This window comes from Vombatus ursinus, unplaced genomic scaffold (genome assembly GCF_900497805.2).
Source record: "Vombatus ursinus unplaced genomic scaffold, bare-nosed wombat genome assembly UNPS02014807.1, whole genome shotgun sequence".
Lineage (NCBI taxonomy): Eukaryota > Metazoa > Chordata > Mammalia > Diprotodontia > Vombatidae > Vombatus > Vombatus ursinus.
Window position 1 is genome coordinate 23,803,094 of NW_020954585.1, and position 25,309 is coordinate 23,828,402.

Below are 25,309 nucleotides of genomic sequence, written 5' to 3' on the forward strand. Positions count from 1 at the left end.
GAGCAGTAGATAGAGCCCCCCGCCTTGGAGTCAGGAGGACCTGAGTTCAAATTTGGCCTCAAATACTTGACACTTAACTAGCTGTGTGACCCTGGGCAAGTCACTTAACTCTGATTGCCTCACCCAAAAAAATAATTAATTAATTAAAAATCCTCTTATTTATATTTGTAGTCTTTGTTTTTGCATCACCTTAATTTCCAAATAAATCCTCTACTCCACTTGTGATCCCTAGTTGCACCCACTTCCCTCTTTTTCTTTTATCTTCTACCTCCACAAACTCCAGACTACAGGAGCCTTTTCTAGGGCTTATATTTACAAAATAAATGAGAATTATCCAAAACTAATGTAATGGCATGGGGTCATTTGATCTGTCATTAAAATAAATGTCCCATTCTAGGTGGTCCTAAGCTAGTGACCTAAAGTAGACTATCTCAGCAAAACCAACCAATACATCAACTGTATCTGATAGCATATGTAATATTCCACGTTGTATTATATGCATAGTCCACCATCTCTTCAAAGAAGGGAAGGAGGTACATTTTCTTTTTTTTTTTAAACTTTATAAACACCAAATGAAATCAACATTATACATGAAATTGCAAATCTCAGTTATGTAGAACTTGCTTTTTTAAAAAGAATATAATAAATATAGCATGTGACTTTCAAAGCTATCCTGCTTATCTGTAAGTCCTTCTGACCTACCTTTTGTTCTCTTCACTTTTTGGAGGTAGGTCCCTATCCTTAACCATATTTTCCCTCCCACCTTCTCACCTCCCAATTGAAAGACAAAACAAAACAAAAACAAAAACTTTATAAAAGTAATTATAGTCAGGCCAAACAAATTCCCACATGGGGCATATCCAGAAATGTAGATCTCATTCTTCATCTTGAATTCTTTATATCACTGCCAGGAAGTGGGTAGCATGCTTTGTCATCTATCTTCTGGAGTTAAAGATTTGTCATTTCATTGATTAGAGTTTGTATCTCTTTCAAAAGTTGGTTTTCTTTACAATGTTATCATTATCGTAAAAGTTGTTCTCCTGGTTCTGCTCACTTCATTCTATGTCAGTTCATAAATGTCTTCACAAATTTCTCCAAAAACATCCTTTTCGTCATTTCTTAAGTTGCAATAATATTCCATCACACGGATATAATGTGTTCAGCCATTCTCCAGCTGATGGCTATACTGCTGGTTTCCAGTTTTTTGCTGCTATAAAAAGAGCTGCTATAAATATTTTTTACCTATGGGGCCTTTTCCTTTCTTTGATCTATTTAAGGTATAGGCCTAGTGGTAGTATTGCTGGGTCATCAAAGGGTATTCACCATTTAATGACTTTTGAGGCTAGCTCCAGATTGCTTTTCAGAATGGCTGGACAGATTCATAGCTCCACCAATAGTGGGTCATGATTTCCCTCAGCCCCTCCAGCAACTGCTGTCTCACCTTTTTGTCATCTTTGCCGATGTGATGTGTGAGGTGGAAAGGTGCATTTTTCTGGACTTTCTCAGGTCAATATTGGTTAATATAATTACACAGAGAGTTCAGTTCAGTGGGGTTTGTTGTTGTTTTTCTTCCAATTTACACTGTTGTAGTCATAGTATATGTTGTTCTTTTCTAGTCCTTCATATTTCGCTTTGCATCAATTCATATAAGTCTGCCGCTGCGTCTCTGGATTCTTCATGTTCATTGTTCCTCGAAGTGGAGTAGCATTACATTCATAAATCACAATTTGTTTAGCCATCCCCCAATGGATGAGTGTCTATTTTGTTTCCACTTCTTTGGTACCACAAAAAGTGCTACTGTGTAGATGAAACCCTTCTGTATTTGACCTACTTAGGTATATTCCTATAGCTAGCATCTCTGGATCAGAGGGTATGGACATTTTAGTCACTTTTTTAAAAGCATAATTCTAAGTTGTTTTCCAATATGACTGGACTAATTCACAGCTCCATCAACAGTGTGCCTATCTTTTCAAAGCTCTTCCAACTTTGATTTTTTTTCCATGTTTTGTCATCTTTGTCCATTTGCTGGCTGTAAGGAGAAACCTTAGAGTTATTTTGATTTGTGTTTCTCTTGTTAGTAGTGATTTGGTTTGGTTTTTTTTGTTTTTTGGTTTTTTTTGGCTAGGCAGTGGGGTTAAGTGACTTGCCCAGGGTCACACAGCTAGGAAGTGTTATGTGTCTGAGGCCAGATTTGAACTCAGGTTCTCCTGAATCCAGGGCCGGTGCTCTATCCACTGCACCACCTAGCTGCCCCCTTGTTAGTAGTGATTTGGAACAATCATTCATATTGTTGTAAATAATTTGCGGTTCTTTGAGTTCACATTCTTTGAACATATATTTGGCAGAATGTCTTTAACATTTGTGCTAATTCCCTATACATTTGAAATAACCAATTCTTATCACAGATAATTGATGCAAAGATTTTTTTCCCCACCCAGCAGTTTTCATTCTTATTTTAACTGCATTGATTTTGTTTTTGCAAAAGCTTTTAAATTTCATGTAATAAAAATTATCTATTTTGTCTTTGGTGATTGACCCTATTCCATGTGCATTCTCCCCTTAGACATGGTTTGTGAACCTTACACTCTTTTCTAAACTTGCCAGATTCCTGAACTCCTGTTTGAGGCAATGTGCCTCCTGGACCTCCCTGGTCCCTGAACTTATTTGGCTCCGAGTTCAGAGAACTATAGCACCCAAACCTTACTTACCTGATCCCCTTCTGATTGTCCCCACATCTGGATGCCTAACTGTAGCTAATAGTAATAATAGTGGCTATCATTTATATAGTGACTAGTATGTTCCAGGCAAGTGCTTTACAAATACTATCTCATCTGATCTTCACAACAACCCCAGAAAGTAGGTGCTATTATTATCCCCATTTTGCAGTTGAGCAAGCTGAGGCAGATGGTGTTTAAGTGATTTTGCCTAAAGTCACATGGCTACTAAGTGTCTGAGGTGGGAATTTGAACTTTAGTCTATCAGACTTCAGGCCCAGTATTCAATCCACTCAGAGTTGTTGCCTAGTTGCAACCACTTCCCTCTTTTTCTTTTATCTTCTGCCTCCATAAACTCCAGACTACAGGAGCCTTTTCTAGGGCTTATATTTACAAAATAAATGAGAATTATCCAAAAATAATATAATGGAATGGGGTCATTTGATCTGTCATTAAAATAAATGTCCCATTCTAGGTGGTCCTAAACTAGTGACCTAAAGTAGACTATCTTCCTAAAGCTCCCTGGGCCTACCTTCGCCCTTCATGATGCTTACTAGGCCATCCATCTTCCTCCTGACCCCAGATGAAAATGATATCTTTGTTCCCAGAGCACCCCCACCTCCACATTAATTTTGTAATTCCCCCAATAGGTCTTTGAGTTCATTGCTATACCTTTCCAATCCCATGTTTAGCCAAGCAGGAAACTTTTTAATGTTGTGATAGGTTCCACCCATATTACTACACAATCACTTCACTAACTAACTTCTGTTTCCCTACCCCACTCTTTATGAATGAAAGGAAAGCAAGTAATACACACAACCTGTAGAGACATGGTTCCTGGAACCTAAAAAATGGGAATGTATCTTAATTTTTTGTTGTTGTTTTCAAGAGGCAAGTAGTATGTTTCAACTTTCTTTAGGACTTGTGCTTTTTCATTTAGTTGATCAGAGTTCTAAAATTTTTCAAAGTAGTTCTTCTTTACAATGTTGTTGTCATTGTGTAAATCATCTTCCTAGTTCTGCTTACTTCACTCTGCATCCGTTCATAAAGGTCTTCCCATTTTGCTCTGAAATTGTCCATTTCATCATTTCTAAAGGTAACAATATTGCATTGTATTCATAGCCCACAATTTGTTTGGCTTTTCCAATAGGACAGCCCCTTTGTTGAAAAAATTGTAATATTTCCACCAATTTGCAGGTCACGCCACCCTCCCCAAATTCACAAAAATAAACCACTTCCTTACATGTGTAGCACAGACAATAAGTACCACAAGAGCTTAGTTACAGGAAGAGAGCACTTCCAGCTTCAGTGATCAAGAAAGCTCCCTGGAGGAAGTGGTGCTTGAGCTGGTCCTTGACTGATGGATGAATTTTGATAGACGGAGAGAAAGGAGAACATTCTGTAAACTCAGAATGAGAATATTAGAACTACAAGAGATCTTTGAGGTCATCTAATCCAGAATTTCTTAACATTTTTGGTGCCATGGACTTCTTTGGCAGTCTGGTGAAACCTTTAGGTCCTTTCCTAGAATGATGTTTTTAAATATATAAAATAAAATGCAGAATAAACCAATTATATCGAAATATAGTTGTAAAATTATTTAAAAAAAAACAAGGTCACTAACCCCAGGTTAAGAATCCCCAATTCTTGTTTGGTCATTTTATAAATGTGGATCTGGAGGCCTAGAGATTGAAGTGGGAGTTAACCTCATTTGTAAAATGAAGAAGTTGAACCAAATTATCTCTAAGGTTGCTTCAGTTCCAAATTCTGTGATGTCATGATCCTGTCCATTGCCTGAGAAATTGCGCAGGGGTGGGCAAGGACATGATATGTTTGGTTTGGCTATAGCCCAGGGTTTGTATAGGGAACAGTCAGGACTCGGGGTAGGCAAAGTGGACAGCCATGAAGGGGGATTTGAAATACATCACTTTTTATAAATGAACATTTTTTTTAAAGACAGAAAATTCTATTCACTATGGTACTTATTTATTTTGTAATGAGTTCAGTCATGTATTACAGGGAAGCCTCAAAGCCTCTCTTGTACAGTAACTTACCGTGGTGGAAATGGAACAATGAAGGAAAACAGACCTTATAGGGAATTTTCTTCATCTTTCAGTGAAGAGGGGTGGGTACGGGCAAAAGGTGTAGAATGTTTTTGCAGGGTTTTATCCAGGCTTTTAGTGAAAGGTGAGGATAGAAAGGTATACTTGGAATGGTAATGAAAGGAAAACGGTGAGGACAGGCATAGACTGTCTGAGCAAAGCAGTGACCAGTCTAGACTCCAGAGGACTTACTGGTGAGATGGAGCTCCCTTTTCTTGGCAAAGAGGTGGTGGACTATAGCTGTGAATTGGTGTCTACATTGTCATATATGGCCAAAGTGTTGGTTTGTTTTGCTTAGCTGTAATTCTTGGTTGGAAGAGGGAGGAGGTATGCTTCATTATTGGAATGGGCAAGTAATAGAAGAATAAAGATAGTAAAACCTTAAAAAAAAAAAAACCGGGGCCAGCTTGTGGAGGGCCTTGAACAACATCAAGCTAAGATTCTTCCTTAGATGTGTGAGTAATACGATATATGGTAGATGGGGTGCAGGGACGGAACCGCAAGATTTTCATTCGGAGGGAGAGTGTAAGGGAAGGCTTTTTCACTGAAAGGCACAGGGAGATAACAAAGCAGCCTTCTACTTGAGACTCTAAGAAGCCAATCAGACCTGGAACAAAGGAGCAAGTGTTATCAGATGGTTAGAGAAGGAGGCCTCGGAGTTAGGCTTACTCTTCTTTCCTCACTCCTTTTCACCCTCCACCCCCTCCTGCCCTTTCTGTGTCTGAGTGGCTCAATCCCTGGGAGTAATACCATTTACCCCAGTAGGTTCTCACTGTCCAACATGCATAAAGTGCTTTCAGGTGTCTTTGATAAAAGGTAGGCTCATTCTTATAAATAAGCTAAGTAGCTGGTTACCTGTATGGTGGAATTTGAGCAATAAAAAGTCCTAGACTCCCACCCCCTCCCCACAGTTCCATAGTGTCTGAAATTCTAATACCATAGGTTTATGTTTTTGTTTAAGTATTGCCTCCCCTCACTCTTTTAAAAAATATAAATACCTCTAAGAGGGAATGGAGCAGGAAAAATAATGATAATAAATAATTCATACCTTTGCAAACCTTTATAGCGTACAAAGTGTTTTCCTCACAACAACCCTGTAGGAAAAAAGGTACAAATATTGTCCCCATTTTACAGAGAAGGAAACTGAGGCTTAAAGCAGTGGAGTGATTTCCCCCTCCCCAAGATCACAAAGCTGCAAGCTTCAGTGCTAGAATTGAATCCAGGTCTTCTGCCAGCTAATTCAGTGATTTTATAGACTAATAATGGGATGCTTCATTAGGTTCAGTTTACCTACAGGATGGTGGAGGTAGTGTGAGAGAAAAGGAGATAGGATCCCAAAAGGAGAGGAAAGATCCCAGAAAGGGGAGGTATAGTATGGGGAAGACAGATGTATAGAGTGTCAAATCCTTAGACTTCATCTGCTCCAGTCCTTGGGTGGTCGCCTGCCGGTGAAGGCAGTCAGGACTAGAATCCACGTCTCCTGACTCAAAGTCTGAGTTTCCTTTCGCACTGTACCTCTTTGGAGCCCTCATCACCTAGTTCTGAGGACGTCTCTGGCAAGGAGTGCTAGAGAAATGTAAGACCTGAGTCCTCATATGAGAAATATTCAGTAATTGTAATTCTTAGGACAGTGTAGACTCCATATGTTCCAGCAATATTATCCCAGAAGGATAGAAAAGAACACAAGCTAAGATGTTCTCTCTCTCTCTCTCTCTCTCTCTCTCTCTCTCTCTCTCTCCTCTCTTCTCTCTTCTCTCCTCTCTCTCCTCTCTCTCCTCTGTCTCTTATCCTTTCTCTTATCCTCTCTCTCCCCCTTTCTCTCTCCTCCTTTTTCTCTCCTCTCTCTCCTCCTCTCTCTCCCTCTCTCTCTCCTCTCTCTCCTTCTCTCTCTCCTCTCTCTCCTTCTCTCTCCTCTCTTCTCTCTCTCTCTCCTCTCTCTCTCTCTTCTCTCTCCTCTCTTTTTTTTCCCTCTGTTCTCTCCCCCCACTTCTACCTCACCTTTTCTGCCCCCCCCAGAATGTGCAATGCCTCCAGTCTTTTCACATCGGTCTGTACCCCACTCCTACCCCCACCTCCAAATCAAGGCTGAACAGTCAGTGGCTTTTTTCCTGGTCACTGTTCCCAGCTATTTAAGGCCTGAGGGGTTTCTTGAGACAAGCAGACAAACAGGTGCTGCTGTATAGAATCCTATCAGCACACTAATCTGCAGTGTAGAAAACAGCTCTTCCAATCTGTATTCTTCATGCATCCTTGTGTGCCAGGGGCAGCTCTAAGCACCCTGAGTGCCAAGCTTCTCACCTCTCTCTGCTGCAATCCTTGAGCCTGAGTGAGATGAATGAAGGTTAGAATCATCAGCTTTTCATTCCACATGGCCTTTGGTAAACCCAGGACAAGAGCTCCAGATGGACTACAGTGTTTGGAAGAGGATGGTAAGGAAGGAGAGTCTTTCCTCATCTGAGCCCGGGAGGGGGAAAATGTAAGACCTGGGCAGTACTTTAGGTAGCTTGGAATCCAGAGTGGGATCTGTCCCCTCCAATTATCTCAGTAATCCCCTCAGTTTTCCTTCAACTTGTGAGAATTGTTAAGCTTTGGAGTTGGGCCTAGGCCGGAAAGTTCAGGCTTGCTTTTCATTCCTTAAGGTAGGAGGGAAGGTAGAGAAAGAGGAACAAAGATGAAGGGGGGTTAGAGGGAGACCCAGGTATTCTTAAAATCCTCCCCATCTCTTAGACTAGCCTGAGGTTTGTTAGATCTGGGGGAGGGGTGGCATTTTTCATCAGTACAGCTTTGCAGCTAAGCCCCTCTCCTGCCCCCCCCCCATAATGGCATTAGTTACACCCAGTAATGAGAGTATGGCTATCATACCATCCCAAGATGTCAGCGTTTGGATTGGAGTGGTTTGTTAGTGTGGCTTGTTTTTATTGTTGTTGATATTGGTGCTGCTGGTGATGTTTTGTTTTGGTGAATGGAGGAGAAAGCAGAATAGGAGAGACCGGGTAGAAATAAACCCCCAGAAGCTTAGCTGCACCAGGCCCCTAGCATCCTTCTCCTGCTTTTTTTCCTTGGCTAGAGTAGCAGCTGGTTTCCAGGAAGGTTCTGGGCTTTCCTCCCCACCCCCCTTCTTTTCACTAGGCTAGGTTGGTATGTCACAGGACATGTGTGAGTCAAGTGACTTTCCTCTTGCAGCAGAGCTAAGCATCCAGGGGTACAGACCACCTTCTGCCTGAGTTTGGAGACAAGGATAGAGCAGAAGTAGGGGGAGGGGAGTTAAGGAGCAGAAAGAGAAATGGAAGAGGGGGATAAGGAAGGAGGGATGGAGGGGAAGGGGTTGGAGAATGAGGAAGATCAGGAGAGGAGAGATAAAGAAAGGCGAGCTGGAGGACAGGAGATAGATAAGCAGTGGGGGGGGTGAAGGATGATGTTCAGGAAATGGAGTGGAGTTGTGGGAGGATCAGGAGAAAACTCAGGGGAGGAAAGGGGCTCCCAGGCAGATTCCAGGAGGCACCTGGTTTCTTGTTGGCAGCTTGGGAAGCGAGGACCTTTGTCCTTTTGACCCATGACCTCGCTGAGAGCTAAACTTTGTGTGTGTCGGGGGCCAGGAGGGAGGGGGAGCTTGAGAAAAAAATCAGGAATTCAAAAGGACGACGAGGGGGATGGGGAGGGAGAGCGCGGGGATTGTAAAACACGCAGGCCATTTCTCCAGCGGCTCAGCCAGGAGCCTGAAACCCACAATCTCTGCTTTGCTCCTGAAAAGGACAGGAGAGGGAGGAGAAAGCTGCACAGCCGTGTCTGCGAGATCCTGGGGGGGCGGGGGGGAGCAAAGAAGAAAGCGGATCTTGTCTCCGCGTTCCCCGCCCCCTGCTCCTCTCCTCAGACCACACGGTTTCAATATTTTGCAGAAAGAAACGTTTGTTCATAATCGCTTCTTCTCAGCCAGTGATTTATCTGTGAGATCCCCGAGCCGGGGAGGAGGGAGGAGGGGTGCCGCACAAAAGCCCCGGGAGCTGTAGAGCGAGGTGAGGAGCGCCGCGTCCTCAAATCTAGAGCAGGCGATCTTGCAAACCACAGGGAAATAGAGAAGGGGGGCAGGTTAAAAATAACGTTCTCTGGATGGGAAGTTCTCGTAGCGTTCGCTGTCAGAGGAGGGAGCGCTGGGGGAGGCGGGCAGAGCGGGATTTCCCTTCGTCTCTCCTCCTTTGTATAAATCACAACATTATGTATGGAATATAGATTGCATATTGTGATCTGTATGTGTGTGTGTGTGTGTGTGTGTGTGTTTATATATCTAGATGCACATACACACCTTGGCTTGCCTTTCGCCGTACCTGAATGCGGAAGGGTTCCCGGGGGCTCTCCAGCCTAAGCCCCAGCCCCGGAGGAGTGCCTAGTGCATCTGGCAGCCGCCACCGCCGCCCGCCCACTCCTGCGCCTGCCCCCCGGCCCCCACGGCTGCGAGGGAAGAGATCCATTATTTACGATCTTTAATAGGCTGGGGGCAAGCACAGCGGAGGGAGGAAGGGCTCAGCGGGAACCGAGGCATTAGCAATTCGGGGTGGGATCCACAGCTATTGTCGGGGGGAGGGGCGGGGGCGGGGGAGGGCTCGGGAGGCGGAGCCCGTCTGGAGGCGGGGAAGGAGGCTTCGTAGAGGCGGAGGCGGAGGAGCCGCGGTGGTGTTCTCAGCCAGCAGCTACCGACGCGCTGGAGGCACCGAGCGCGGGGTCCCGCTACTTCCAAGTGCGCGCACTATACGGACTCGGGGGCTTTAATCGGGAGGGATCTCACAGGCTCTCGGATATGGTACCTCCTTTTCGTCGGGAGTGGGAGAAAGCAGGAGGTGGGAATGGGGAAAACGGTACCCCAATCTGGCGGGGGTTGAGAAGGGAGTGGTGGATTCGCTGATTTGATTATTACTATTCATCTCCAATCATCATCTTCATCCTCATCAATGACATTGTCCTGGGGATTGGCACGGGCTGCGTGGAAACGGTGGTACCTCGGCTTTCTACACACTTGGGGCCGGGAATCCGGCAGAGGGGACTAAGAGCTGAGGGGAAGGGGTGGCAACCAGCCGCTTGGAGGTCCCCGCCCCGTCCCCACCCCTCTTCTTCCCATCCGCGGCACAGCCCCAGCCTCATTTATCATCATCTGTGGTCAAGTGAAGTGTGCAAGGAACAGCTGCCTCACTCGGCTGACTTCCGAGGGAGGGTACAGCAGGGAATCAGAGAGATGAATGATGAGGGCTGGGGGAGCGGCTGTCTCTCTGCCTCCTCCTCCTTTCCCCACGCGGGGGTGGGGGGAAGGGGGAAGAGCTTTGAAACCCAGCCCTCTGGGGTCCCCCTGGTGAGGTGGGGAGGGGAGCGCCCGAGGTTGCCTTCGCTGCTTCGTGGCGATCGCAGCTCCGGAATCCTTTCTCCCCGAGTCTCTAATTAGCAGAGATCTGAAGGGACGCAGCCTCGCGAGTAAAGGAAGAAAGGAGGGGGGAAGAGGGCCTTTGGGGAAGCGTGTCACCACCAGCCCTCTCCGCGGCTTCCTCCCCCCGGGCGGGCTGGCTGGCTGGCTGGCTGGCTGCGGAACCGGTGAGGTCGGGGTGACCTTGCTCGGGTCATCGGGCTGGGCTGCGGGAGGAGAAACGGCTCTTTTGTTGCATTCCGTCCTCTTCCACACCACCCAGACCGAGATTGGTGCATAGAAAAGAAAACAAACCGGGAGAATGAGGAGGAGGGGAGGATAAGGGGAATATAAATAAAAAGGTGAAATTTTTTCTGCCCACAAGGGTAACTTCACTGCTCCTCAGTTTCCTCATTTGTAAATGAAGGTTGAACTGGATGATCTCTAAGGCCCCTTTCAGCTCTTCTAAATGTGTGATCCTACCAGTCTGCTTGATTTTCTCTCAGAAATTCGAGACTCTTCTCTTTGCTTTTGTCTAACACGGACAAAACATCTGTTGCAAGGGAGCAATGTTTCAGCAAACAGCATCTCCTTCCCACATTATCCATTCTCCCCTCTCTTCCCCTACACAGTCGTCCCCCGACTCCCCCCCTCCCCCCGCCCCAGTTTGGCAAGAACCAAGACTGGGAAACTCATGGTGCTGTTTTAACCCTCTAAATGCTGGGATGGTAGACCTACCGTAGTCCCTTTCTTCTCTACTCCCTACCCACTACCACCTCCTGTCAAAGAGCGTCTAGGCTACTGTTACTGAGAATCTAGGCGGCTATCAGTCCACCTCTAACCAGAGCTCTTTGGGGACTCCTGATTGACCAACCCCCATGCAAGAACTGGTGGAGGCTATTTGTCCCTGTGTGTCTACAGGTTAAGGAAAGGGTTAATCGCTCAGTCGCAACCCTAATTGTCAGAACTGGGGTTCAGCTTTAATTACCATAAGCAGAGGGTGAATTTGCAATTAACCAAGTCATACTGCCAACTGAAAAACCTTCCCATTTCTAACATTTAGCAAAATATTCCACCAGCTGACTTGGACTAAGCAATTCTCTCTCTCTCTCTCTCTCTCCCTCTCTCTCTCTCTCTCTCTCTCTCTCTCTCTCTCTCTCTCTCTCTCCTCCTTCCTCTCCCTTTGCCTCTTTTCCCCTCTCTCCCGCTCTCTCTTTCTCTTTCTCACCCCCCTTAATAATAAAATTATACCAAGCAGTTTGTGGTGTGGCTCTGGGCCAGAAAACATTTCTTTAAACTCTGCTGGCTCACAATTAGGCAGCATGCGGGTTTGACACTGGCGGGACTGACAGGCTGCTTCCTTCCCCCTGGGGTTGTGGGGGAGGAGGTGAGGAGGAGGATTGTGGAGCTCCCTTCCCTCCCAATCCGCTCCAATCCCCAGATTCAGAAGCATTAGAAGGCATGAATAGTGACCTCTCACTTTCCCCAGTGTAAAAGGAGGCAGGTCCCCCTTGGGAAATGAGAACCTAGATAAAGACTGGGTGTCCAAATAGGAAGACATGGGAAAGGTATGACCCCTGCCCAGACTATGAATATGGTTCTTCAGAAAAGGATATCAATCTAGCAGGGAGGCCTTGCCTATGAAGTTAATCTTTATTCCAGCAAGGAGGTTGCAAACAGTCTATAGATACCATACAGTCCCTTCTTTTCCCTACAGTGAGGGATGAGCAGTATTTCTTGGACTTCAAAGTCTATCCCTGAGTGAAGCTACCATTTCAGGGTCTTCAGGAGGCAGTACTGGGAGAGGCCTGGAGCAGCCCTGGCCTGGAGTAAAGAGATGAATGATGAGACACAGCCAGTTCTTATATACTAGCAATGCATATATTAGAGTTGAGTTTGCACTAACTGCTGTATTTGATGCTGTAAGAAGACTGGTCATCTGGGGATTGGGTGAAAGAATGAAGTAATAAAAACCATAGTAAAGGACTGAAAGAAGATTATGGATATTGGCAGGAAAGGAAAGGAAGAGCATGAGAGAAGCCTCAGGACATTGGCATAATTATTATTGAAACAGCTGCAATTTTGGGGGCCCCAGGAGAGGTCCCCTCCATGTATCATGGGGTCCATGGTAAAGATGTCTCTGAATATAGTGGGTTTGCAGGGGCCTTCTGCAAAGCATTGTTTGAGAGCCTGGAATATAAACTTAAGCTTCTGCCAAGGGAACATCCATCTGGCCCATGGGCGCCTTCTAGATGACCCCAAGGAGCCATTCGTGAAAAGGTCATATCTGTCTCAGGAAGCACAAAATGCCTATTAGCCTGAAAATTATGTTCCCCATCTTCCCTAGACCTCTGATACATTTATTTTTTTTCTTCTCCACCTAAATTACAAAATCAACACTCCCTTGCCCAAATTATCCTACAAGTGACTGCTTTCTTCCCCTGTCCAAGGCTGACCCAGTCTGGCCTGTGATCAGAAAAGGCATGACCCTTAATGAGGGGGAAAAAAAACTTTGACTCCTTCCTTAGGTTTGCTTCTTCTAGTCCTTTTGATTTTTCTTTCCAACATTCTCCCTCATGTTCATCTCTTTTTTTTTTTCTGTTCCCATGACTAGCACCCTACTCCAGCTTCTCATCACCTCTCCTCTAAGTATTGCAGCAGCTCCATCAGTCATCTGCCTGCCTTTTATCTTTCCCTACTTCCCCACCTCTCAACATAGCTGGTTGATAACTTGGTTTCTTGGAAGGGACCTACTTGGTAGGATGCTGAAAGGATAAGGTCCAAAATCCTGAGCCAGGAGCTCTAAGACCTCTACAGTCTGGTACCATCCTTCCTATCAAATCTTACATCAAACAACTCCCCAGCCAGACCTCTCTCCAGTCAGACTGTTCTCTTTCCTGTTCTCTCAATATAGCTCCTTCATTCCTTTCCTCTGCACCTTTGCTGTTACTTTGCCCCTTCTTGGAATGTCCTCTACCCATCCAAATCTTACCCGTCCTTCAATGCCCAGGTCACATCTTACCTTCTCCAGTCAGTTCAGCCCTTCCCAGCCTTCCAACCCCCACTGAGGGGGATTTGGATCGATGTAGCACTGACTGTCCTCTTCATTTTGGCCTTGCTTTATTACTGGTCTGTTTTGTGTGCTCACTTTATTTCCCCAACCACAGTGGAGGCTGCTGTAGGGCAGGAACCATACTCCACCTTTTCTTCTCAGCTTTCAGTACCCTCTACAGTGTAAGGATAGAAGGAAGGAAGGAGAAAGAGAGAAGAAAGGAAGAAGAGAGAGATAGAGAATGAAGGGACAGAGGGAGGGGAGGGTCCCATCAGACAGTGGTTAGTACTCCCTGCTAATCTAAGGGCCTGGGCCTGGGCCTGGAGTCAGGAAGACCTGAATTCAATTCTGGCCTCAGACACTTATGCTAGATTTATGACCCTGGGCTAGTTGCTTAGCCTCTGTTTGCCTCAGTTTCTTCATTTATAAAATAGGGATAATAATAGCACCTATCTCCCAGAATTGTTGTGAGGATCAATTAGATCCTCATAATAATTGTCAAGCTCTTGGCTTAGTGCCTGGCATGTAGTAGGTGCTATATAAATGTTAGCTGCTGCTGCTGCTACTACTACTATTATTATCCCATACCCTGGCCCTAAGAGTTTTACTTCAAATTCTTTGAGAGATTGTAAGAGGCTAGCATAAGGGGGAAAGTGAATCTTCTGAGTCCCAGAAAGACAGAGAAATTGAAGAAAATTTTCTCCAGGGGTGCTCACCTCTAGACTTCTTTGGATGTCCATCAGTTTGAGGGACTCCTTTCTATGCTCCCCCATCTATTCGTGTCTGCATCTTTGGAACCCAATGAATGGGCTTTTTCTCAGGATATAATGGAAGAGGATTTAATTTAACCATATGTGGATCTTTTACCTATGCTGCTACTTAATTGAAGCCAAGATGGAGCCTTTCAAATTGTGTTGTTTCTGGCTTAAAAAACTATATTTGGAGTGGTAACTGTCTTCACATTATCCAGTCAGCAGACCTCCTTATGATCTAGCCAGCAACCAGCATCCCTCACCAGGATCATGCCTGGTGATCTCCTCCCTCCCCTGCCCCAACCCCAGCCCTGAGGGCTTGACTGCTTTACTTCTGCCTAACTCCAGTTGGGTAAAATAGTCCAGAGCTAGGAAAGAACGCCTTCTATGGTTCCAAGGTTATTTCTTAACTTTTGCATGAGAAGGTGGGGGGAATAGGAAGAGTATCTGAAAATGGCCATACTTGGATTTCTTTTTTTAGTGGTCACCACTGCATTTTCAAGGTTGGAATGAATGTGAATGGGAAGGAGGAAAGTTTAAAAATTCTCTCTCTCTCTCTCTTTCTCTCTCCTCTCCTCTCCTTTCCTCCCTTCTTCTGTCCTCTTCCCTTCTCCTTCTCTTCTTCTCCCCTCTCTTGTCTTCATTCTTCTTTCCTCCCTTCCCTTTTCTTCTCCTCCTACTTCCTTCCCTTCTCCTTTCCTCTCCTCCCTTCTCCTCTCCTCTCCTCCCTTCCTCTCTTCTCTCCGCTTCTCACTCCTTCCTTCCTCCTCTCTCCACTTCTCCCTTCTCCTCTCCTCTCCTCCCTTCTCTCCTCCCCTCCCTTCCCCTCTCCTCTCTCTCCTCCATTTCTTTCCCTGCCACTGTTTCAGTCTGACTGGCTGCAGACTCACTAAGACAGCAGCAGCAGCGTATCGATTTCCATTATGACAGCTATCTCCAAGGCTAGAAACTTCTCTACGCCGGTTTTTTTTTTTAACTGAAAGCTCTGATCCTGGAGAACACAGCAGCCCAAGGAGAATTCAAGCAGGCAACCCCAAACCCCTAGATTTGGCTTGCTGCTAGGATCCAGCCCCACCCCGCCACTCTCTGCCTCTGAAAACAGCATGTTAGCTTTGCTTCTGTAGACAGCTTCTCTTGAATCTGCTACAGCATTCCTAGGGAAACAAGCCTTCACTTGGGCTCCGGGTCTGAAGCATCTGTTAAGTTACGTCAGCCAGCAAGGCCACAGGCAGAGGCCAAGAGCTAGGAGGGGTGGAGGTAAGGGGAATGGAGCCGTGTCAAAGCCTGCATGCACCTGCTGTGAGAAGACCGTCTCATCGAGGCTCAGCCCTACTACTAGAGAAAAGCACACATTGAAATTTGTCAGCCTACTAGCTACATAAATGTCTCCCATAAATACCTATTGGGAGAGGTGGACAATAAGGCATGTACACCGAGGGTTATCAGAGTGAACCTTTCTCTCCTGAGTACCCTATGGCTTATCTCTCTGCATCTCAGCAATTTTCTTTTCTTTTCTTTTTTTTGTGGGGGGGGGGGTTGGGGATGGGGGAATGCTTTGGGTTTGGCGTCGAATAAAATTAATTTTAAAAAATTATTGTGGATGAGAGACTGATTAGCACTGAGATGATAATAGGTGCTCTGAACATTTTCTTTCCCTCCTTCACTAACACTGCAGAAGACTAATCTTTAATCCTAACATGCCTCTTACCTCTGCCTCCATCCCTCTCCCCCAGCCTCCCTCCTGCTGAGACCTCACAGAACTCGGAAGATGGTTTCTTCCCCACCCCACACAATGTTTCCAGTTGAGTTGGTGTGTATGGGTCTGCCTTCAGCCAGGTGCTGAAACCCCAGCTCCTTGTAACAGACTCCTTCTCACTGTCTGAGCAGGAACTAGGCATATTGACTTGAGTGGCTGAGTGGAGCAGGTAGGCCTAGAGCCCTGGTATGAAGGTTTCTTTATTTTGTTTTGTTTTTAATAAATTTATTATTTTAGTTATTTATTTTTAATTTTTTTTTAGTGAGGCAATTGGGGCAATATGTTGTCAATTATACATGTGAAGTCATGCAAAACATGTGAAGGCTTCTTTGGTTGTCATGATGGGGCTGTTGTCTGTCTTTCTTGGTCTCTGGCTGAAAGGGATGGGGGTGGGGACAGCATTGCGTTTACCTTCCTGGATTGTTGTGAGTGTGAAGGAGATAGTATTTATAAAGCACTTAGAACAGTGCCTAGCACATAGAAGAAACTTAATAAATGCTTATATCCTCCCTTTTTTGAGGAGATGGAAAACAACTTGATCTGCTGGAGGGGCACATCTGGGAGACTCAAAGGCACAGCCCACTTCTCTAGGCAGCTAAGTGGCACATAGACAGAGTGCTTGACCTGGAGTTGGAAAATCTGAGTTCATATCCAGGCTCAGACTCCTTTAGCTGTGTGACTCTCTCACTTCTGTCTGCCTCAGTTTCCTCCATAAAGTAGGGGATAATATTAGATTGTGAGCTCCTGGAGGGCAGGGACTATCTTTTGCTTCCTTTTTGTATCTATGGCGCTTAGCACACTGCCTAACTGCATAGCAGATGCTTAAAACATGTTTATTGATTGATAAATTTTAGCACTTACCTCCCAGGGTTGTTGTGAGAATAAAGTAGTATTTATTAATGCGCTTTGTACATCTTAAAGCACTATTTACTTAAAGCTAACTATTATTAAGAGGCTACTTCTCAAGATTCTGCCCCTTCCCAAAAATATAAATAAATAAAAAGCCCAATCATCCTAATTCCTTAGTACTGAAGTAACCTGGCCAAATACTTCATACCCCTCCCATGGGATGAAGTGTCTAGCCCTTCCCCCTCCCCCCTTCTCCTCCCAACACACATACAATCTCCTTGCTAGGTCACTGACATTTAGAAAGGATGTGTGAATCCTTCCCTGCTTATCATGCTGGTCTTGCCTGTATGCCTGCCTCTTACTATTCATGTGCACCAAACTGGACTCCTAGCCCCCCCCTCCAGGGCCCTCCTTCCAGCCCAGACTGGCAGCTGCACCCTTCTGCAGGGTTCAGCCTGGTCTGTACAGAATGGAGCTCAGTGGAGACCTCTCTGTGACTCCTCTGTGAGGGAGAGGGATAAAAAGATGAGGATTCAGGGAATGCAGGTCTCTGCACTAGGGATTTTTTTTTTTGGAGTAGGATGATGGGAAAACAGTTGATTCATTTTTCTTGCTCCTCTCAGATACAGCAAGGACAGTCTCTCCTCCAGGGCTTCTTAGATAGGGTCACCCCTTTAGTATTTCTGACTCCAAAAGGCTTCACTGAAGTGTGTGTGTACGAGCTAAGGACCTGACCACAGAGCCGTGGAGATCTGTGCTGCTTCTTCTGCCCTCAACAAACCATTTCCTTCAACTAGCCTCAGAGAAGAAGTAAGAAATTCCCAACACACTCTTCCCACAATCCTAGCCTTCTGGTATTTATGCTGGAGGAGACAAATAAAGGCCCTTTATTTTATAAGTGAAGAAACTGCGGCCCAGAGAGGTTAACTTGTCTAAGATGACACAGGAATCGGAGAAACAGCAGAGGTCGTGATCCATACCAGGTCTGTAAGTGAAAATTTAGTGATCTTTTCCACCATACCTTGTGGTCTCCCCAGGCCTCACTAAACCAATTACCTCTTTTAGTGCCCAGCTTAAAAAGGGGGGGAGGGTGGTCTTCTTGACAGAGAAATGGTAGATTTAAGACACAGAATGAGACTGATGCTAGAATTGGTTTTGCTTGACTGTGCGTATGTGTTACAAAGGTTTTGTTTTTCTTTTCAAATAAGGGGAAGGGAGTCAAGGGGAAAAAAGATATTTATTGAAAAAAATAATTTTCCAAGGGGGAATGGGGGAGCATGACCTGGAGGAAGGGTGCCATATTCTGGGCCCCAAGTGGTCATAGGGACCCTAGCTCATAATCTCTGCCATTATCATTTATTGGCCTAACTCATTCAAATTTAAATGAGACCCCACATGGCAACAATTAAATGTGACTAATGGTTTATCATTTTAATTGAGGTTTTAATCATTTATTTATTATTCATTGCCAGTAACATTAGGGGGAGCCCCCATAATAGCTTCATCCCTGGCCTGGTCCCCTCCTTTTCTTGCCTCCAGAGGGAAGCACTTCCCTTGCCCTAAGGTGGCAGGAACGGACCCCTTTGTCCCCTCTGGACCTCAAGCCTTTCTCCTTCCTTGTGTGTTCTGAGAGAACCTCTTCCCCTTCCTCAGGTTTAGGGTGGGTTGATTTTTTTCTTCTTTTTTTCCCCAACAAAGTAAGAAATGGTCATAAAACATTTCAGTAAGTGAGTGAGAGTGCTTTCACGCTTAGTCTGAGAGACAGCAAAAAAACAAAAACAAAAACAAAATACCCCTTTGCACCACCTCCCACCCTCAAAACCCCACTGCACCCCTAAACCCAGCAACCACTGAGCTCTGAAATGACCACTTTTTGAGGAGGAGATCCCCTTCACGGGCCCTTCCTTTGCAATACCGAAAGCTTCCCCACATTCCTACTACCCTCTCACACACTGTATTGTTTGTTTCCCACCCCCCTCCTCATTTCTACACAGCAGCTGCCTTCCCCTCTGGCCCACTTGGGGAGGCCCCAGCCCCTCACAGGCCATTATCCTCAACCCTAAACTGTGGGAAGAAGGGCGTGAGGGAAACCTAAGCAGTTGACAAGCCACGTCCCTGGCTGTGCTTCCCTTCTTCCTGGTGCTGGACAGATAAGGGGTCGTTGCCGTGGTAACAGCAAGCCAGGCCAAGGCCTTCCTCTCTCCTTACCTCCCTTCTCCCTCCCTCTATGCCTCCCTGCCTTGTGCATCACTGAGGAGCAGCTGATCTCTCTGCCCAGGAGGCTTGTCAGGAAAGGGGGGGGCATAGGAGAAGGATTGGGGGGGGGAGGAGAAAATAAAAGGAATGTTATGGGCAGATATTCCTCATGGGCTGAGAAGATCTAAGGCCCTTGGGGGCTGTGAAGACTGTCTCTGTTTTTTCTCTTTTCCTTCTTCTGGGATCTTGCACAACTTTTTCTGAAAGCCTTTGGAAGCCCTCAGGGGCTCCTCTAGACTCACTTCCCCAATTCGGTATTGCCCTCAACCCTACCTAAGCAAAAAAGGAAGAGAGTTAGGAGGGAAGATGGGACATCAGGAGGGGATGATCAGGAGGTTTTGTTTGGCTGGGCCAGGCCCCACTAGCAGCATGTGTGGAGTCACTCCCAGACTCCAGAATTACTCCAGGACACTCCCAATGCCTGCAGGAAGGCTCCTGCAGTGGGTGACTCCCAACTCCCTGGCTCCAAATAAACCCGTGAGAACCGACTTTTTCTCAGCCGAGGCATCATTCTGAGGAGTTGAGCAGGTCATCCGAAATGTTTCCCTCCAAAGGGAATCCAGTCTTGACTTGTGATGGGTGGGTGGAGGAGTTGAGAGAGATCTCTGGGACTGAAAGATGCAGTAAAGGGTGGAGAGAGGTGATTGAGAGTTAGGCCATAGGGGGAAGCCCAGGGGTTCTAGGACAGGAGTGTGAGGGGTGAAAAGGACAAGCTAAGTACCCAGGAATGAGTTGGGGACCATCACCTATATATAAAGCATGAAATTGGCTCCACAAAATTTAAAGGGAAAGTAAAGAATCTGTCAGTATCGTGTAATTATTGCGAAAGGCACTTGGTTCCTTGCCTTCTCTGCCTTTGGTTTTGCTAGGGACTTTCCCTGAAACTGGCCTTATTCTGTCCCCTCCCAGGCAGTGAAAGCAGGGAAAGAAAAGAGAGAGAGAGAAAAAGTGAGAGACTGACTCAGAAAGTCCAGTTTTTTTCTGGTCTCATCCCTTGGGCTATTTTACAAACCAAAGGTGCTTGAGGCAGAATGTTGCTCTGGCCTCTGCATCATCCAGTTATAGATTTGCAAGTCCTCAGATATTGATGTCACAGCCAGCAATAGACTGAGACTCCTGTCCCTTTCATTGAACAACAACCATCAATGGAGATTTTGCTTGAGACTTTGCCTGTGGCAGCCAAAACAAACTGGAAAAGTTTACCTTTCCTATCTCCTATACTCCCATCTCCACCAAACGTGAAACTCTGTTGGGGGTAAACTACCCCTTCCTTTGGTCCCACCCAAATTCACTTCAGAAAGAGAACAGCTCCTTTTTAGGGTCGAGTGCCAACATTCACAATATGGGAAGGCAGGCATCGTGGGTGAGGTGGGATTGAAACTGCCTCCCCAAACAGAGAACTTATTTGCCATGAATGTGGACTGACATGAAAACCACCCCACAGCTCTGAGGACTCAGCTCCTGGTACTCAGTGGGGAAGCAAATGGAGGTCACTGGCCACTTGGAGGCTGGGGGATGGGGAGTGGGGAATGGGAGGAAGGCAGGCCATTTAAAAGGGGATTTTTATGAGAAGGTAGCTGCCAGCATTAGGGTAATCATCCTTTTCCCCTTCACCTAGAGCTCACAGGTAATCAGCTGCCAGCCGCTCTGGGCCCACCCTACAACACACACTGCGTCTCCGTGTTGGATACGCATTCATATGTATTCTGTTCTCTTCAGTTTTATGTTAACTGTATAGGAGGGCAGAGAAAGGGGCCATTCTGAGGAGGGGAGATGAAAGCTGCTGCCCCTGTCTCTGACACACCCTGTGGCTTCCTCTGTCAGAGAAGGGAAAATTGAACAGGGCTGAAATAAGACGCTAACACCCCAAGCTCTACCCCCTTATTCCCCAGCCCAAGAACCATGATTTTTCCACAGGGTGTCCTCTTTCTGGCCTTGTTCTCCTTTCAACAATTCCTCTCCACCCCCACCCCCCTTCTTCCCTTCCCGGCTTCCTCCCTTTTTTTCTTTCCCTCCCTCATTGTCCTTTCCCAGCAACCAAGCTCTCTTGAAAAGTAATCATAATAATAATAAGTAATAACAACAGAGCTGATAAGCAGCCTCGAGACAGCCTTTAAAGGGGCAGGGTAGCATTTTCCCAAGCTCAAGCCCACTTCCTCAGCTAGCTTTGAAGGACCTTTTTTCTCTTTCTTGTTTCCAGATGCTGTTCTTTGATTTTTGTCCCTTTGTTCCTTGATTTCTATTTTTCCCCTCCCTCCCCCTCCCTTTCTCCTTCCCCCCTTCCCCTCCTTTCTCTCTGTGTCTCTCCCTCTCTCCCTCTCTCCCTTTCTTTGGGGGCAGACGGAAGGCATGAGGGTGGTTGGGGGAGTGTTTTGCCTGCTTTCTCCATCAGGGAACCAAGCACTGGGCTTACCATATTTTAATTGAACTGTCTTTTCTCAGAGATATATGCTTTAACCGCATCCAGCTGCTTGTGTGTATTGGGAAATCTGACTATAATACAGAGGAGCTAAATTAAAAGAAGGCAGCATTGCAGTAACTACGGTGATTGAATGGGGGAGGGGAAAGTATGGACTGGGGGGGGTAAAGGTTTGGAGGGGGAGAGATGATCAATATTGCCACCCCTTCCCCACCCTTAAAAAAAATGTTTCTGGTAATGTATTTTGGAGAATGTGAAAAAAAAAAAAAAGCTGTGGAAATGTTAATGATATCCACAGGACACTCAGCAGGAAATGAGAGCAATCTGGGACTAATAAAAACCGAAATGTAATTTGTGCAGATATACGAGGCAAAGGAAAAGGTGCAGGCAGTTTCATTTGGAACAGCCCAGAGTTTCACACATTCTGGGCTCATAAAATATGCTGGGTACAGCGGAATGAGAGCAGTCCAACCTTCCCAAGTCGAGCTGGGCAAACGCTACCACCCCACCTGGGGAAAACTGACTACTTTTGTCCCCCAGAGCAGGAGATTTACCTGACTAAAAAGGTTCCCTTATGACCCAAAGCACAAGGACAAAAATTAAGTAGGGGGGGTGAGTCTTGTTAGTGGGATATGTGAACAGAAAGTGGTAGCTCTGTCTCTGGCAAGAATGAGAATCATCTTGGGTCTGGTTCCCCCATATACTAGTGCCTTCCCCAAGTTCCCCTCTACTCATTTGAATGTTTCTTTAAAAAAATTAATTTCTGTTGTATTACATTGATATATTTTACTTTTACAATTGCCTTTTTCCCCTGTATCACACACATCCCTCCCCTTTCCGCTTTCAGAGAGACAGCTCTCATAATAAAGAATTTAAAAAGAAGGAGAGAAAGTTCAACAAAACTAGCCAAAGGCGGAGTTGCTGAGTGGAAACACTCTTGTCTCTAGATTCACAGGGTTTGTATTTAAATCCTGCCTGTGTTTACTTGGATTAGTCACTTAACTTTCCAGGGCCTTGCTTTCCCTATCTATAAAATAATGGGGTTGAACTAAATGGTTTCTGAGGTTTCTTCCAACTGGAGATCCCGTGAGCCTATGTCAGAAAAGTCTAAGGTTCCCATCTCCTCAAAGAAGGGCCGGTATCTTCTCATAATTCTTTAGGATGGCACTTGATCATTAGGATTTCAAAGCATTCAGTTTTAGTTGTTTCACTATTATTGTTCTTCCTAGTGTTACTGCATATACTGATTTTCCTGGCTCTCCTCATTTCATTTTACATCAGTTCACATAAGTCTTCCCATGCTTCTCTGTATTTATCATATTCATCATTTCTTACCAGCACAGTAATATTTCATCACATTTATGCATCACACTTTGTTGAGCCATTTCACAGGTTATGTATATCTATTTTATTTCCAGTTCTTTCCTACCACAAAAAAGGCTGGTATAAATATATTGATGACATGGAACCTTCTTTTTTTGTCATCAGTGTCCTTGGGGACTCTTTGGTCAAAGGGTCTCTCTGTTTTCATAATTCCAAATTGCTCTCCAGAGTAATTGGACCAATCTATAGGTTTCATACAAGTGCCTATCAAAGTACATGTTGTCTCCCCAGTTAGGATATAAGCTCCTTGAGGGCAGGGGCTGTTTTTGCTTTTTCTTTGTGTCTTTAGCACCTGGCACAGTATCTGGCACATAGTAAGTGCTTAATAAATGTTTAATGATTGATTGATTGATTGATTGATTGGGTGACATTTCAAGCTGCCCAGGGAGACTGGGCCTGAAAGTCAAATTAGGCTACAGTACTTGGTTAGTTTCAGTGTATGAGAATGTGCCTGCCTTTTTCCCCTGAAAATCAAGAATTTTTTGAAAGGAAAAGTATTTTGAATTTTCTTTCTTTTAAAGAAAATCAAACTAGAAACTTTTTTTTCCCTTGGGGGAGATGTTAAAGGGAACTCAAACTTTGCTTCATGTGTGGTAAGGAGACAGACAAAGATCAAAATCCTATTCTGTGTAACTTTGATTTGGCACTTCGCTGTGGACACCTTGTGTAATATTTTATATGAGCCACCTAGGGATGGAATTGAAGTAGGGAATTAGGGCAAAAGGCTCTTCTCCTTGTTAGAGTAGTGTTTTGTAATAAATTCAGTGAGAGGAGAGAGAGAGAGAGAGAAGGGGAAGGGACTTCCCCTGGTTGAATATTAATATCCAGAGCCCAGATGAGAGATGATTTGAAAGTGTGTGGGTTTGTGGTAAAACAGGGGAGACCGGCTAGTTGGAGAGATTGTCCTTGCAGTCACAAAAATTTCTGGGAGCTCCAGGTGGCTCACACTCTATCTCCCTCCCTCCCTTTCTCTTCTTCCATGCCTTGGCTTCACAGAGTGTGATGTCTTTTCATCAGTGAAGAAGGAACAAGCTATTCCCTCCAGCTCCAGTAGAGCCCTGGCTTCAGGGCACTAGCAGGCAATGACTTCAGTTTACCTAGAGAGAACATATGGATTCTTTCAAGCTTGTTCCTGGAGTGGCCTGGAGAGCAGTCCGTTCTCTCTGTTTGCTATTCAGGCTAGCCTAGCTACTCCCACACCCTGTGCTTTTCCTTTCTCCATGTTAGTCACTGCAGTGGGATATGCTCTGGAAATGTATGGATGACTGAACTGGAAAATGGGTTTGTAAAGGAGGGTGATTCCATGGGAGAAGAGTATCCATTTGAAGAACAGTAAAACTTTCCCCTTCTCAGGGCTTCACTCTCTCTCAATTTTTCAACATTTTGCCCTAGTGCTCCCATGAAGAGCTCTAGGAACAAGCATCGTGTCCTTCTTTTCTAGGTTTGAATATGAGAAAGAGGAAAGTACCTTTCTTAGGATTGATTAGGTGAATCTAGGCTGAGAGAATCCTTCCTGTCTGGTGGCTCACGAAGTTGTCCAGGCAAGGAACGTAGCTCTGTGGGAGAGATTGTCTCTCAGGATCAGAGCAGAGTGCCAAAGGGAGGAGACAAAACCTTGACTCAATTTCTCCAGAGCCAAAAGGCATTCCTGTGATCCATGAGGAAACATATGCTAAAAGCATGTCTGCAGCCGGTTGTAACCCTTCTGTCCTCTCCTCCATTCCCACCCCAGCCAGCCGCCTCTAACCTAGAGTGACTAAACACTTCGTTTTGGTATGGATCAGAAGATCACAGATTTAGAGCAGAAAGGGACCTGTTAGAGACGATGATCTCCTCATTTTGCAGGAGGAAAACAAGACCCAGAATTCTTTCTGTGTACCAAGATGCCTCCCAGGTTATGCTATTTTAAAAAATGTATTTTTTGGCCCCTATTTTAGAGCTTCTGATTTGAGTGGCAGTTCGATTTTCAAGAAAAGGCACGTGTGGTTAGCCTTAATGTAAAGGCATTCAAGACTTCCTCCCAAATTAATTCCCTATCCTGGGACTTCATCTCATTTAAGGGTCTCATTCCAAGGGTAAAGGAACTTGCTGTTGGTCAGGCCCCCCAGGACTAACTTGTAAGTCAGATAGGTCTACAGTATATTGCCATGACTTTGACCTGTCCCTAGACTCCTATTGAAGAGGAATTAGAAAGCCCACCTCAAGATAGGTAAAGGGCACATCTGTGTGTGCCCCACACCCAGCAGTTTAGAGAGCTTGAAGGGGAGGTTTATGCCTGACTGCCTTAGACACATGCTGGGGACATGCCTGCAGCATTTTCACTACTGGATAAAGAGAATTCTTCAGCGTCCAGTGCTACTGCTCTTTTATCCTTCATTAGTATTCACTCCCTCACTCGTGGGCACATAATCTGTTTATCTATCTATAATATCTAAAACATGAGGCAGGTGCGGCTGTCCCATCCCTAACACAACTGGGAATAGGGAAAAGGGACATTTCATGCCTACTGTGGCTCACTGATGCTCTAATAGACTTCTGCTTTAAGGAACAGACAGATTCCAGATGGTATCGCATCGACAGAGGAGGTTATTGGGTGTGTGTGTGTGTGTGTGTGTGTGTGTGTGTGTGTGTGTGTGTGTG

At 45.4% G+C, this 25,309-nt stretch overlaps 1 protein-coding gene across 8 annotated transcripts in view; it reads left to right on the forward strand.

Annotated features, from left to right (window-relative positions):
* The window catches only part of RAI1 (retinoic acid induced 1), a 309,205-nt gene that overhangs the window by 260,708 nt on the left and 23,188 nt on the right, over nt 1–25,309 (forward strand). Inside the window, exon 1 of one of the 8 annotated variants that reach the window (XM_027874453.1) lies at nt 7,169–7,245. The exons of 6 other annotated variants lie outside the window; for them this stretch is intronic. The gene's annotated coding sequence lies outside the window, so the exon portion shown is untranslated. Of the gene's footprint in view, nt 1–7,168; nt 7,246–8,753; nt 8,830–25,309 lie in introns of those variants that run through there. One more of the 8 variants, XM_027874452.1, reaches the window with a different exon arrangement.